Raw genomic sequence first — 1,333 nt, 5'->3', positions numbered from 1 at the left:
TTTAAAAAATAAAACAGAATATAAAGTGGATTTGAGAAACGAGACATTCGAGTGACTTTAAAAAAGTGTACTAAACGACTTAATATAGTAACAAAGGTGATCAAATTGTAATACATATAGCTAAGAAAATCTCAAATGGACGAGAAATGGAAAAGAAAGAACACAATGCAGAATTATTAAAATTTTTTTCAAATATGTCCTACCGTTCAAAAATATTTTTCACTGTCTTTCTTAATTAAATAAAAATTTTTAATTTTTATCTTCTTTAATCTTTTATGTTAAATTTAATAATAAATTTTTTTAGATGTAATAATAATTATTTAATGATTCAAAATTTTTCAAAATTTTATATATCTACTAAATTCTCTTTATACATATATATATATATATATATATAATATATTTATATATATTTATATAAAGAGAATATAGTAGAATTTATTAATTATAGAATGGAATTTAGGCATATAAAAAAGATACATATAAAAATCAAGATAGGAAAATATTTCTGAACGATAGTGCAACAATTAAGGTATTTTATTTTATAAAAAAGAAGTTTTTCAACAATTTATTAATAATGACTTTTTTTTAATATAAAACTCAGATATATTATCCTACTTCGATTTTTTTATGTAAAATATTAATTAAAATTATGCGAAAATTTGATAATTTAAAAAAAATACTTTTCGTGAAGAAGATGAGAATTTTTTCGATTCGAGTATATTTTACACTATTTCGAAAAAAATTTGCGAAAATATTTTATTGCGAGACACAGGGTAAAGTCATTTCTGATGTTTTAAGATCTTAACGTCGAAAAATCGAAGAATTAGGATACTTGATTGTATAGCTACGCGAAAATAACCGAGATAAAATCATGACTTACCATCAATAATCCTCGAGGATCACAGACGACTTCGACGAAAGCAACGTCGTGGGATTTAGATCTGCGATGTGCGTGCAGGCGCGAGCGTCATCCGACCGAAAGGGATATTTCCAAAAGAATGTTTCACGGGCTATGAACTTGGAGAACGTAAGCCTCGTAGAGGAGGCGTCAAGACGAATGACTAAGGCCCATGGCATGACTCGACTAATAGCGAGTACTCGACGCGAAGATTGATTCGAGATAGCGATGGGAGATCCACCAGCTCTCTCTCCCCCTCATCGTTGATTATAAATGCTAATTTATGACTTCTTCACGCCACGCTCGTCTTCCTCTTCCTTCCACCCTCTCCGTTATTTCATTCTTTGCCATATAACAAAACGCTTATCTATCTATCTATTCCCCCTCCCCAAATAAACCTCTATATCTCTTTCAATCTCTCTCTCTCTCTCT

The sequence above is a fragment of the Atta cephalotes genome (genome assembly GCF_000143395.1).
Source record: "Atta cephalotes unplaced genomic scaffold scaffold00019, whole genome shotgun sequence".
Lineage (NCBI taxonomy): Eukaryota > Metazoa > Arthropoda > Insecta > Hymenoptera > Formicidae > Atta > Atta cephalotes.
The sequence above is the reverse complement of the archived record's forward strand: the minus strand, read 5'-3'. Positions refer to the sequence as shown.